This window comes from Anastrepha obliqua, chromosome 6 (genome assembly GCF_027943255.1).
Source record: "Anastrepha obliqua isolate idAnaObli1 chromosome 6, idAnaObli1_1.0, whole genome shotgun sequence".
Classification (NCBI taxonomy): domain Eukaryota; kingdom Metazoa; phylum Arthropoda; class Insecta; order Diptera; family Tephritidae; genus Anastrepha; species Anastrepha obliqua.
In genome coordinates, this window is record NC_072897.1 from 59,634,059 (window position 1) to 59,648,451 (window position 14,393).

Sequence of the window (14,393 nt, forward strand, 5' to 3'; positions counted from 1 at the left end):
TTTGTAACAAGATCCGTAGATGCGTCGCACCAGATTCACATTCTGGAGCCGCCATCTCCGTACATTTTTTCTATTTTTGAAGTGAAACTTCTTAGGCGTCTATAGACGACCGAGAATGGGGAGTAAAATTTCAACGCCATGCAACGTTTTGGGCATTTTCGTTCAGCGAGAGAGAAAAAAGATATAACGTAGAGGAAAAGGAGAGAGAGAGCTATACCTTATATATATTTTATGAGTTTTTGTTGTGCAGTACAATAGTTGAAACTGTTTGGCGCCGCCGCGACTATTTCAGACTGTAAGATCACTATGGCTACTACAATGATGGCCGCTACGGCTACGCCTATTAATGCGTGTTTTCTTGTAGTCGCTAGGCATAGAATTTTAGCTTTGCACGATATACGCATTTAGATGAACAAAGTGAGTGTCCTGTGTGTGCGGTTATATGTATGTGCATATGTGTATATTAATTTTGCTGAAAGTTCAGAATACAAATATATACGTACACCAGAGAACGTAAATTCATAGAGAAGGCAGAGAACGTAAATTCATAGAGAAGGCGCAGGAACGAATGGACAGGTTAAATGTCAAAACACATCAAAACGAGGGTAGGAAGTTAACAGAAGAGAGTTAACATAGCGGAGCGTAGTCAACAGAAATAAATATAACGTTTGCATTGAAATGTAAAATGCCATGATTTGGTGTTAGGGAAAAGAAAATAACAGAAGAGTTGTACATTTTTCTTTCATGCTTATTTGCCGTCGGCATTTAGCATGCGCAAATGGATTATTTCTTGTGAGATGAATATTTTAATTCTAAGTAGCGCAATAGCACCGTAGGCCTAAGTAGCTAGTGTGCTCTATCAACTAGTGTTATATTTCATATTGCTCTAATAAATAATAATATTATAATTCTAAGTATATGCATGCATGAATATGAAATTTTAAGTTTCTAATTGACTAAATTGTATTGAATTTAGGTCTGTTATCAAAATTATTCAAATATCATAACACAAAAAATAACTTTGTAAACCATTCATTTACATCAAGGTTTATTATTCAGCAATATGTTGTACTTTTTAAATTATTATATACATATGTATGTATATTCATATACTACAAAGCGTTGAATATATTATATATAACATCTACCATCCATATTCATGTGGGCAGAAAAAAATCTTGGCTTGCCTCAAACCCCAGCTCATACACCTCTCATACACATCTCCATATACAGAATTCAAAGCAAATAGACAAACGTATGCAAACATATTTCTAATACACATATGTATGTGCAAAATTCACATTTCTCTTTCATGCTTATTTCCCGTAGGCATTTCGCAGAGAACGTTAAATATAGAGAATTCTCACGAGCTACGAATAGTGTGAATTGTCAAAAATGAAGTGAAACCGCGAACACTATTTCACCTCGCTTAACTCGAAGGCGGGGAAGTTCTTAACAGACCTGATTACAGTGAATTATGTACAAGTACATTGGCTCTGCTCAGTTTTTGGTTTCTGTATGAAATCAAATTGACAAATGCCGACGGCATTTTGCAAGGCATTTGCTTGTGCATTTTTATGTTCCCTTGGTAAACGAAAATTTATTCAATTTATATTTTCAAACAAATACAACCAAATAAAGATTTAAAATCCAAGATTTAAAATCAAAGTAACTTTAATGCACACATTTTGTTGTGTGCGTTTTAGTAAATTTGATGAAAATTTTTACTAATTTTTCGAGTCGAAATTAATTTTAGACAAAAATTCAAAGAGCATATTGGTATATTGATGAATATATGTATATGTATATCAATATATGTATATATACATATATTTTGTTAGTTATATTTGTGCAAAAGTTCAATTGCATCTTTAATTCTTATAGTGTTAGAAATGTATGTATGTGCACACGCACTGCAGCAACAATGGCCTACCTCACGACGCATTGCCTTATCATATTTATGTGCATTTGAATATGCATTTTTTGGTCCTGTGCCAAACGAAAGTTTTTTAAATTTACCTATGTATATTACAGGGAATAAATCATATATGTATGCATTTTATAGATAGTACCAAACTTTGAAATTTAAAATAAATAAAATAAAACTTCAAAGAAACGTATTTGCATACAACTACGTTCTATTGCATCTTTAATAAACTAAGTTCTATTGCATCTTTAATAAATATAGTGTTGCACGCATATGTACATATGCACTGAAGCAACATGACCTACCTCACGAGCATCGCCTTATCATATTTCATGCAATAATTAGGGTGTAAATATTCGAATGATCGAATTCCTGCAAATGCTAAAACAACTTCTTCTGAATATGCATCGACGTATGTGCATGTGCGTATATGCACTTGATGCCCTAACTATATCTGTCTATGTACGTTCAATTGATCAAATCAATAAATTCTGTATACAAAACGCTTCATTACCAGGCACACAGGAAGATGGCATATGCAAATATAAATATGTGAATTGAATTCAAGCAAAACAATGCTTATTAATATACACATATGCATGTACATACAACCGCACACACAGGGCATTCGCTTTATTGCTCAAAATGCGTATGTCGTTCAAAGCTAAAATTCTATGCCTAGCGACTACAAGAACAAAATGCAGTCCTAGACGCAGGCGTAGCGGCCATCATTCTAGTTGCCATAGCGCTGAACAGTCGCGGCGGCGCCGAACAGTTTCAACTATTGTACTGTGCAACAAAAACTCATCATCAAAAAATTCATTGATAAATTCGAGCTCATAGTTCTAAGAGCAAGAACTTTCATTCATAAAACGAGCCGCCCATATGCCAATTTTCTCGACAATTCGAAAATAGTCAATATTGGAATATTTCGCGTAGAATTATTTGCCAATATTTGATAAATCTTCAATTTTTGTCAAGTCGAGTGCCCGCGGCTTCGTACATATGTATGCATCAATATATGTACGTAAATATGTGTATATGTACAATGCTGTGCCTATGAATGTGCGCAGCGCCTATGAGTGCGCGATTTACGTGTTTTGCCGTTATAATGCGATAAAAAAAACTAAAAACTGTTTTTGATTAAAATTTATTTATTTATTTTAATACAACAATCTACTCCAATGGAAGGGAGGAATCAGACTGGCTTTATGATTTTACTTCAGGTAAAATCAAAGCTTACAAATGTATATATATTTGCTTACTCGGTATATTACAATTTTATTTTCTTATTTGCTAAATTACATTGGCTTATGAAAAAATACTTATTAATATTACATTTTAGTGTGGGAACGGAATTGCTGATACTACAATATTTATTGTAGTGGACAGTAAAGTTAGTTAATTTTGGAACGGTTGCAATTCCTGGAATTGCGACCGAAAAATAAATTTAATTTGTGAATTTAATAATAATTTTTGCAAACAAACGGAAGTTGGTTTAATATTACATTTTGTCTTTAGTTATACTTGCAATGAAATCATCTATGCTTGGTTTTATATATGTAACTGGTTTTATATATGTAACTGGTTTTATATATGTAACTTCTCCCTCCCTTAGATTAGAATTCTCCTGAATTCTTTGATTTAATTTTATTTTTATCTGTTTATGTTTAGTCAGAATTAACACAATTAAAATAAGTACTATAATTATTATAAAAAAATTATATCCATATGTTAATTTTGTATGATAATCTAATGCTTTAATATTCTTTACATTATTTTTTTGCTGTAATTCAATTTCTTGAAAGGTTAATTTATGTGTAAAATTCTGATCTCTGATCTCTATTTGGATTTTCGATAATTTGTTTTTCTTTTATATTTTCGATAGTGTTTGAAAAGTAATAGTCTTTAATTTTTATTGAACAGTTACTGAAATTTATTAAATAGTTTCCGTTTAACATAACTTTTTCGGAGTTACAAGTTTCATTAACACTGACATTCATTGCATTCTTAATTATAATTGTGTCTATATCTAGTTGTATAATTTCGAAATCTTTGTTACTTACTAGTTGACAGTTATTTTTTATTATACAATGAGTGCTTAATTTTAAGTCTTTTAAATGCTTATTTTCTTCAAATCTATATGTTTTATTTTCAAACTCGAAGCTTTTTTCTATAATAGCATCTATTTCGTTATTGTGAATATTGGGTAGTGGAACAATAGTTCTTAATTTAACAATTATGAAATTTTTAGGTATTTTTACTCCTAAAACTAAGTATGTCCCATTAACAAATGTTGTACCACACTGTATATATTTCAACTTATTATAATCGATATTGTATTTTTTAATTTCGTTACTGGTTAGAATACTTGGATGTACCAAATCATGTTTTGCAGAAATTACATTATCTTGCAAATGCTCTATTCTACTCTTTATTAGTTGTATATTACTTAATTGCTCTAAATATCTACTTTTATTATTTTCTGTTTCTACAAACTTACTTATAGAATTTAGTTCTTCTTGAATTTTTTGTCTGTCATTTGTAATTACCATTTTTAAATGATTTATAGTTATATTAAAATAGTCATTAATTATAATTTGTTTATTATTATTGTTAACAATTTCATCAATATTGAACAACTGTTTTTGTATGTTTTGTCTGTCTTCGTCGTCCATAGTCCCAAATAACCATTTTTGTATGCTTCCTATTCCATTAATTAGTCCTCGTCTTTGCCTATTTTGTCTTGGCAATAATGTCAATAATTTATTTTTAGCGTCACTTAGTTCTAAATTAAGCATTTCTTTATTATCAATCCTCATTAATTTTATATTTTCTGTCATGTTGTCCAAAATGGTTTTGATATCATGCAAATTTATGATATGTAATATTATGTCCGTCTCCTGAACTATTTCCTGACTATTGATATAAATGTCTACAAATCCTTTTTGTTCTGTAATTCGTTTGGTATTCATTATTCCTTCAATCGGTTGTGTCCATAACTGTAAATTTAAGAGGCCGTTTGATATTGCAATGATGCACTCTCTCTAATTTGGATTTTTTATATTTAGGTTGTTCTTTATGCCTAACTGCCTTGTAGTTCTTAATGAATCCTTCTTCCCTACTTTCGTTGTAATCTTCCCTAGATCTGTTTAATTTTTCAATTATTTTTCTTTTATTTTCCTCTAAATTCCTTTTCACTGTACCGTTTTCAATTTTTCCCAAATGTACGTCACTAGGTGTGCATTTAATGCTTAAGTGGTGGCGCTCATTATAACTTCTAATTGCTTTTTGAATCAATTGTTTTATAGGAATATTTTTCTCTAATTTATATAATATCCTGAATTTTTCTGCTATTGTGTTATGCAAACGCTCTATGTCTGCATTGCCCGTGTGACTGTTGGGTTTAGTTAGATGTAACTCAATGTTCTCTTTTTCTAAAAATTCTTTTATTCGAATTGTGTTAAATTCATTGTCTGCCACTATTTTCTTTGGTTTTCCTATTTTGGCGAAATGATCTTCTAATTGCTCGATAAGAGTAACGTGGTTTCTATCGTTTAACGGGTATGCCGCCCCAAATTTAGAAAATTTGTCTATTACTGTTAGAAAATAATTCCTTTTCATTACATACGTGTCTATATGAACGATCTCATTTTTGTCTGAGGGTGTTTCTGTGACTAAAAGTTTAGGTTTTATTGGTTTTCTATCGTACTTGACTTCTTGGCATATCTCGCATTGATTAATCACCAATTGAATTACCTCCATGAGTTTTGGATAGTAAATTTTATTCTTAAGTTGGTTATATGTTTCGAGTATCCCTGAATGCATGCTTTCCTTAACGTGATACAATGATACTTGCTTGACTGCTTCTACTTCTGTTTCTATATCTCTAGCCCTTGTAGTACACTTAGTGAAATTAATTTGTTTGTCATTCGAATACATACTAATCAGTTTTTCTTGTACTATGTTATAGCTGTGGTCGGTTAGTTCCGAAAATATTCCAACTTTTCCTTTTAAAATATATCTTCTGAAAATTTCTCCCATTTGTTCAAAATCACACTCTGCAATAAAAATTATCCTTTTTCCGTGTATCTCTCTAAACTCTTCTGTTTTATTATTTGTAAGTATAATCTGAGTTCTATACTTGTTCACTATCTCTTCCTTAATTGAAAAATGATCACCCAAATTCTCCTCTGCTGAATGTACTGTTGCCATGCTTACGTTGTCTTCCTCCCCGTCGAGCGAAATTAGGTTTATGCTATTGGAACTGTCATCATCTTCATATTTTAAAATATTATCTTCACTTTTTTCTATTCTACTGAGAAAATCCGCTACTTTGTTCTCTCTACCTTTTATATAGTCTACTTCGAAATCGTACTCTCCTAGTTTGAGTATCCATCGTTGGTGTCTTGGCGATATATCCTTTCCTTTGTATTTTGTACCTAAAAATTTCTTGAATCTATTCAATATGTCCTTTACTTCTCTATATTCTTCTGTATTCAAATGGTTCAATTGAATTCTGTCCCAGTCATAATCTGATCCTTCCAGTGTGTAAACTTGGATGTTTTTATATGGGTTTACTGTAAAATTTGTTATTCTATTATTGAAGGATATGTGACCATCCTCTAGATTTATTACTGTTTTAAAGCAGTTCATTAAATCAATGCCTATGATAAATTTGTATTTTCGTCCTTTCAATCTCGTCGCTTTCCACCTGACTTTCGCATTTTCATTTACGTTAAATTCTTTAGGTGCGTCTGTTAACACTTCATATCTTATTATATCCTTTCCATTTATTGTACTGGTTTCAATTGGTTTTGTAAGTAATATTTTCTTAAATTCTTTCATATCATTGTCTATTAAACTTATGTTTGTACCGGTATCTACTAATGCATTATATTCTTTATTATTAATTGTTAACTTTACGTGGGGTAAGTAGTCTGAGGTTGTTTCCGAAAAAAAATATTTTCGTGATTTTGGTTTTCTCTAACATTGTTATCTTTTTCATTATGTTCCATTGTTTCCCTTAGATATTGCCCAGGTTGAGTCAAGCGATTTTGGCTGACATTTGGCCTAGGGTTTCCCATCTGTGGGATTCTTTGAAAATGATTTACCTCGATATTATCTATTTCCATCGGCTCGCTCCGGTTTTGCCCGGTTTGATTCCAGCGATAATGGCCGGAATTTGCCCTGGGATTTCCTACCTGTGGAGACCTTTGGAAATTTCCTGAAGTATTTTTTGGGACTTTAAAGTGTCCAGAATTAAAATTTCTATTCATATAATTATTATCATACCTGTTTTTATATTTATTAAAATTGTTATTATAATTATTAGGGCGGTTATAGCTTTGAATTTCATTCTGATTTCTATTATAATTCATATTTGCATTATTGTATTTATTCACCTTAAATTTTCTATACTCTGGTCGAATGCAACTGTCTTCGTATCTACGTCTGGTCATTATATCCAATATGTTGCCTAAATCCCTCATATCGTATATTTTATCGAGCAAGGTGCCTTGCGACATTTCTTTAATTGTATTTATTAATATACTATCTATGTTACTCAAATCTATGCCATGATCGTCCCTATGGTAAATTACTAATTCGTCCGCTTTATATTTAATATTCTGAATTTCTATAGCAAGTTCACTTACCGTTCTTACACATAAGTTGTTAATTTTTTTGTATATTTGATGTGGCTCCGTATCTGGCCTGTATCTAAGTTTTAGCAGTTTTTTAATCAGCTGCCAGTTGTCTGGTGTCGGTATATTTATGATGACGTCCTTGGCCTGTCCTTGTATGACTTTGTAGAATATTGTTCGGACTGCTTCCTTTTTTAGACTTTCCTCTTGTATGGTTGATAACAGGTATTCTATGCTACTGAAGAAGCTGTTGACCGTGACTTCTCCTGTCCCTGTAAATGTTGGCATGTGGTTTATCATTTTAAAGATGTTTTCTCTTTTGCCGTTATCCTGTATTTGGTGTTGTTGCTGTAGTTGGTGCGTCTTCTGTTGCAAATCTAGGTAGGCTTGTCGTAAGCTTTCCAACTGCTGATCTTTCCTGGCCAGTTCTTCGGCCACGCTGACGGAGGTAATATGAATCTGCTCCTCCATCCTTCTCCGTTTGTCGAATGTTTGTTGTCTTTTAGTATACAGTTTTAGAGAAAAAAAAATTTTTTTTTTATAGTGGTGTCTAATTTGCAAAAAATGTTCACTGCACTATTTTTTGGTTTAGTGGTGTTCAAATTGCTTAAATTTTCACTGCACTATTTATTTTAGTGGTGTATAATTTGCAAAGATGTTCACTGCACTATTTTTTGGTTTAGTGGTGTTCAAATTGCTTAAATTTTCACTGCACTATTTATTTTAGTGGTGTATAATTTGCAAAGATGTTCACTGCACTATTTTTTGGTTTAGTGGTGTTCAAATTGCTTAAATTGTCACTGCACTATTTTTTTTTTTTTTTTTTTTTAGTTTTAGTTATCGTGTGTTTAGTTATACCCTGGAGGGTCCGGTCAACTCCTGAGTTGGCTACGGATTCGCAGGATTAGGTTGGGTGTTTATAAAAATTATTTTTATTATTTTTATTTCCCGTAATTCGTTTCACTGGATCCTTTTTTTACTGTTTAAAAGGATCCTACCGACTGCGCCATTTACGTGTTTTGCCGTTATAATGCGATAAAAAAAACTAAAAACTGTTTTTGATTAAAATTTATTTATTTATTTTAATACAACAATCTACTCCAATGGAAGGGAGGAATCAGACTGGCTTTATGATTTTACTTCAGGTAAAATCAAAGCTTACAAATGTATATATATTTGCTTACTCGGTATATTACAATTTTATTTTCTTATTTGCTAAATTTCATTGGCTTATGAAAAAATACTTATTAATATTACATTTTAGTGTGGGAACGGAAATGCTGATACTACAATATTTATTGTAGTGGACAGTAAAGTTAGTTAATTTTGGAACGGTTGCAATTCCTGGAATTGCGACCGAAAAATAAATTTAATTTGTGAATTTAATAATAATTTTTGCAAACAAACGGAAGTTGGTTTAATATTACATTTTGTCTTTAGTTATACTTGCAATGAAATCATCTATGCTTGGTTTTATATATGTAACTGGTTTTATATATGTAACTCGCGCTGGATTTCTTGAGAAGTCTACCGTTTTATTTTGAGCTGTCGCTAGTGAGCATACATACACACAGCATATACATATGCGCGTATGTATATAAATTCACAAATTCACAAATTTACATTTGCATATGCCATCTTCCTGTGCGCCTGGTAATGAAGCGTTTTCTATAGAGGATTTGTATTCAGTTGAAGGGATTCAACAAAGTTTTACAGACACCAGACAGACAGACTAACTACATATGTATATAATTTTGGATGATTTGGAAAAATTCAAATATATAGGTCATATTAAAAAGCTACCTAACATTCTTTGCTTCTAATCACCAAGAAATTCTTATCGACTGCTGCTAAATTTACATAATTCAGCCCCTCACTGTTAATTTTTGTTGAAAAATGTGTCAGTGGTGAAATTGTCTTCGCGAGACGAGTACCCCTCGAAAATGAACACTTTCCAGTCATTAAGACTTCTCTATACATTAACGTTCTCTGCATTTCGCACGCGCAAATGGATTATTTCTTGCGAGATGAATAAATTAATTCTAAGTATGTATGTATATGCATGCATGAATGTGAAATTTTAAATATCTAATTAACTAAATTGTATAGATATTAAGTGCATTATCAAAATAATTTCAAAATATCCACATAAAAAATTGGCTTTGTAAACCATTCATTTGCATCAACGGTTATTATTCGACAATGTGTGCCCTTTTTAAATTTTTATATCCATATGTATTTATATTCATATACTAAAGAGATATAACATCTACCATCCATATTCATGTGGCCAGAAACAAAATCTTGACCTGCCTCAAAACACAGCTCATACATATGTATCTACATATAAAAAATTCAAAAGCAAATAGACAAACATATGCAAAAAAACTCATCTAAACCTTATTCGCGTACATATACATATGTATGTATGTATGCACATACATATGAATACATATGTTGGGACAATGTACATATGTACGTAAAAGTTTCTATTCTAAGCAAAACAATGAATATTCGTATATACATATAACCGCACATACTTACTTTATGCCTCTACATGTGTATGCTTCCAAAACTAAATTCTAAGCCTAGCGACTACAAGAACAAAATGCATTCCTAGGCGTAGCTGTTGCCGCCATGATTATTTACCCGCGACGGCGCTGAACAGTTTCAAATATTAAAAAGCACAAAAAAACAAATTCATTGATAAGTTCGAGCTCATATTTCTACGAACAAAGTACTTTCATTCATAAAACGAGCCGCCCATATGCCAATTTTCTCGATCATTCGAAAATAGTCAATATTGGAATATTTCGCGTTGAATTATTTGCCAATATTTGGTAAATCTTGAATTTTTGTCAAGTCGAGTGGCCGCGGCTCCGTACATATGTATGCATCAATATATGTATGTAAATATGTGTTCTAAATTCTCGACAACAATAGCAAATCGAAATATTTTTTCTGTCGCAAGTACTCGCAGCCTCATATGTATGTATGTCTATGGAAGTTTGTATGCATGTATTTATGTATATGCGTGTTTGCTTTTGCACGTCCATATGAACGATTTTTCATATGCAGATATTCATTTGATTTAGCTGAACGAATATGTATATTGATTTTGTAAGGAAATCCTGTCGAATTAAATTATTGGTATATGTTCATTTAAGTTCTTCTTACCAAATAAATATTATTATCCTTAAGAAAATTGAAACACTAGTTTTTTTAATCTCTATTTTTTATTTTTACCAACAAGTAAGTTAACTACTCATATATCGTCCCCTTAGTATAACAATAGCCTATGTGCTCATAGGCTATTATTTTTTTATTGAATTTTTGGATTCTCCATCGTCGATTTTATATGTGGTCAAAATTTTCTCAAATTCTAGTTCCACAAAGTGGGTCAAAACGTCAATCAAAAAATAATAAATATTTACAGACATAACGAGATTTGAGTGAGAGCTACTTTAGACAAAAAGTTTGAAATTCATTTTCTCAAAACATCAAAAAATGTATAGGCTATTTTAATACTAAGGGGACGATATAGTATATATATTTTACAATACTATAAATAGGTATTTATTGTAATATACATTTCCTGAAATGAAAAAATATATATAAAATTGTGAAAGCACGAATTACGAAATTGTTCTTATATTATAACAATTTCTCACACGACTTCGATATTGACATCGATTAAGTCATATCAGATATCAATCGCGCTACTATGTACTGCACTTCGTGTGCTGTGGAATGACTAGCTCGGACCCGATAAAAGAAATTTTCTAGACAATCTTGGTTTAACTTTCCAAGGAAAATAAATTTTAAATTTTAATGCTGTTGAAAAAGTTCCTCGTACAATTCCAGCATCGATTTTATTGCAGTACGAAAGCCTTGGATACATTTAATAGTAGAATATGCACGCATATTGTAGACATTGGACTAAAGAACTCGAAGTAACTTAATAGTCTTTCAACTTTGCCCCTATCATCCCGCTTCAGAGGAGACCTTAATGGATTTGTTGACTGGAAATGCTTTGCATCGAGTTCATCAAAAAGATCATTCATTTCTTTAACAAATATCTGCGTGGGCTTGGCAAAATTTATCAAGTTTTCGTCATTACCAAATAAATTTTGACTACACATCATGTAAATATCTGACGCTACCGAATTGCGCAATACTTGTGTTGCGCGTGAAACGCTCATTTTTTCGAAAATGCTTGGGTAAATATGAGTCTCCGTCAATTTTGGGCAAATTTTAAAATTGGGATTCTTTTGATCAATTTCAAATAACTTCCTAATGACCTTAAAGCTTGCAGTGCCATGGGCGGTTGGAATATCATATTTCATAAATACATTACGGATGGACTTTATAAGATGGCAATAGTCAAACATGCAAAAATTGGATATTTATGCACGACAACGATCCCAAACATACTGCGGGAGTGGTCAAAAACTGGCTTTCGCAGGAAAATATTACCCAGCTCGATTGGCCAGCACAAAGTCCGGATTTAAATCCAATCGAAAACTTGTGTAATGATGTGAAGTCGATGGTTGGACAAAAAAAATGAAAAAATATCGATGAACTTTGGGTGTGAACCACGCAGGTGTGAAGGAGTTATACAGAATAACGGCTGTTCTACCAAATATTGATATGGTAAATAATAATAGTCAACAATCTTTTCTCATTTCTTACAAATATTTCATATTTTTTACAAAAATCAAGGCTGAAATCCCGGCGGTACTGCAATACCGGGTCAACCCGTGGCAGAGAAGGAGCAAGCCCCTAAAACACTCCGCCCATTTCCAAAAATCAGTTTAACATTTGTTGTCCTCCGATGGAGGATCTATCAGATGTTAAGCTGATAACCACACTACCTAGTCAATACATTTTAAATAATAAACCTAATAAACCTTTTGAGAATTACACGCTCACAAAAATTATTTATATCAACATATAATATAACGCTTCGTAACTAAATAACTTTTAGGCCAGCGACGACAGCATGGCGCGGTAGCCGAGCGACTAGCAATGTGAGCTTCCGATCCAAAATCCTTGGTTCGAATCACAAGAAAACATAAAAGTTATTTTTATTTAGTTCGTCGCTACTTTTATATCAACATATAATATAACGCTTCGTAGCCAAGAGGGTCGCTTTTTCGTTTCACTTTTCCTCAAATCACTCCCAACGATTCTAAAGAAGTTTTCACTTCAAAAAACACTTGTATACATAAACAATATAAACAAATGTATATCTGTATATATCTATAAAAGGTTCGTTGATTTGATGGGTAATAGAGTTCTTTTAAATGGCGTTGGGCATCGTCTATTACTATAAAATTTGTCTGAGAATAGCCCAAATACAGTTTACCTTTGAAATAGTATCAAATAATTACTAACTAATTTGCCTCTCTCTCCTAATTTTTTAAAACTATTTAAAATTTTGAGTTTTGCAAAAAGGATCAGACGCACACAAAATTTTTAAATACATACATACGTTTATATGTTGTAGTTCAATTGACCCATATATGAACGAAAGCAAAAGGGGATGCTTCTACCAATCATATCCAATACGTGACGTTTCAAACATTTATCACTTACTTACTTGCTCTATTCCTCCACTTAAAGTAGGAACTCTTCTACGAACTCTTCTTGGTCGTCCTCTAGGCATATTTTAAAATTAAATATGGATGTACTTTTTTCTTAAAATAAATTCTATTTTGCGTCTGTCCAAAACTCTTTCTAATTTGCACTGTTACCGTTGTTTTAAGTGAATTGACAAATTTCAAGTCAATTGTCAATTCATACCAATTATTGCCATCACAACAAAATTTTGAAAAAAATTCGCAGCACCCGTTGGGACTATGTTTATGAATACATATTTATTAGTAAAGAGAACAAAACAAAACAAAACAATTATTGAGAATCCAAATGTATACAATGCTGTGCTCATTAGAAAGAGAGCTAAACAAAGCAAACGTAGTCATATATTTATGCGTATATTTGTGTGTCATCCCGCTCTGTTATCAATATGAAAATTTTGATAACTTTACACGCAAATATTTCACCAACAAATTAACGAATTTTAATTTTTATAATTTTCCGGAAATATGCTCATCAAAACCTTTCTTTTGATATATATTTCATATCTGTACGTGTTGTAGTTTAGTCAGAATAAGTGCCTTGTTTTAAAATAATACTATAGATTATACATACATATATAGAAGAAGGCTAGGGCATCAAGTGTGAATACGCATATACAAATATGTACATGCATATGCAAAAGATAATTGCTTTAGCATTTTTTAGGCAAGAATTTGATCATTAGGATATTTACTCCCTAATTATTGCATGAAATATGATAAGGCGATGCTCGTGAGGTAGGTTGCTTCAGTGCATACATATGCGTGCAACATAATCTATACTAATATTATAAAGAGGAAAACTTTGTTTGTTTGTTTGTTACGAATAGGCTCAAAAAATACTGGACCGATTTTAAAAATTCTTTCACCATTCGAAAGCTACATTATCCACGAGTAACATGGATTATACTTTATTTTGGAAATAGGGCTCGAGATATAGGTCAAAACGTGGACCCGGGTAACCTTCGGACGTGTATGTACAATATGGGTATCAAATGAAAGCTGTTGGTGAATGCTTTAGTACAGAGTATTTTTCATGCCGCTCCGTGACTGGGGTCTCGAGATATAGGTCAAAACGTGGACCCGGGTAACCTTCGGATGTGTATGTACAATATGGGTATCAAATGGAAGCTGTTGGTGAATGCTTTAGTTCAGAGTATTTTTCATGCCGCTCCGTGACTA

General features: G+C 32.0%; 1 pseudogene; it reads right to left on the reverse strand.

Annotated features, from left to right (window-relative positions):
- Window positions 1–12,285: 12,285 nt before the first annotated feature.
- Window positions 12,286–12,469, reverse strand: LOC129250953 (U2 spliceosomal RNA; annotated as a pseudogene).
- Between the last annotated feature and the right edge of the window lie 1,924 nt (window positions 12,470–14,393).